Genomic DNA, 1,276 nt, shown 5'->3' with positions numbered 1-1,276 from the left:
GCATTGGAGCAACTACAGCAGCAACGCGTGCTCGGGCTAGTGAGCAAGGTGTGTAGGGAACTTCATAAACCGCTGAGGCTGTTTGAGCTGAAGGATGCAAGCGCAGATGGAGGACGGACAGGTGATGCTCCGGACGCCGGGGTCCCTGTCGACGCTGTCTTAGTTGATCCGCAAGTGCCCAACGCATTACTTGGCCGGAGGTTTGCCGCTTGCTTTTGTCCTCCTGCACGACGTACTTTGGGTTTACTGAATAGAGGCCCTTTTTGTCATTTTCTGGTATACTTTCATCAAGTAGACGGAGACACGGACGGAAACACGGAGGATCGACGGCTGACGGGCGATTGGGCGGACTGGGACTGGGCTTGGCTACGCTAGCAGGACTGCGGCAGGAACAACTCACTGGAGAGTTCGACCTGGTGGTGCGGCCTCGTGTAGGAAGACCTATGTGTGGTTGGCGGGCTTGAGAGCTTGTTAGTTGTCGTGAAGGAAGTGTGGCTGCTTTGGCAGTTGGACGGAACGGGAGGGCGAGAGAAGGCAGTAGTAGTGTATTACTGTTAATAAATAGGATCGTAGAGCTGTCTGGGCGCTCGATCTGGCCGGGTTTCGGAGTTCGTTGCCGACGGCCATTGGTGTGACGAAGTGGATCTCATCGGACGGACGCAGCGGAGGGCTACGCGACTTGCTCAACGAGCCGGGCAAGATAACAGGCCCGCTACAGTATCACATTCAGTAGGTGTGTCGATGAACTATTGTTACAATCAATATAGGATACCGGCAAAAGGAATGTTTTGTGGCAGTAGTGAAGAATCGATATACAACCATGGCATTGATGTTACGTAGGATACTGGATTGATTTTTTTTCGATATATCACGGATCTGAGTTTATACGCATTCTCTATGGATTCTAGTTTCAGTTTTTTTTTAATGGTTAGGGCACTACTGTTAGGTTGGGGAGCCCCACCGATGCTCACAACTCTATAATTCGCAAAACCGTTCGTCGTCACCCTTTCTGCATCATCTAACTAGCAAGTAACGTACCTATCTATGCCAACGAACGTGAAATGAGCTTAGATAGCAACTAAGACAGATCTAATACTACAAAAAAATCGACCCAACTGCCGACCGTCCTTCGAGGCACGTTGGTCTCGCGCCCAGCAGCATCAACACCACCAACAGCAGCACTAGAAATAACTTGCCGCTTGAATTCTATTTTGTACGAGCGCTCGACGCGCATCGTTCTGGTTTCGAAGTGACATAATTTTCTATCAACCGTGTC

This window comes from Phytophthora parasitica (assembly GCF_000247585.1).
Source record: "Phytophthora parasitica INRA-310 unplaced genomic scaffold supercont2.2, whole genome shotgun sequence".
Taxonomy (NCBI): Eukaryota; Oomycota; class Peronosporomycetes; order Peronosporales; family Peronosporaceae; genus Phytophthora; species Phytophthora nicotianae.
Note: the sequence above shows the minus strand (reverse complement) of the source record.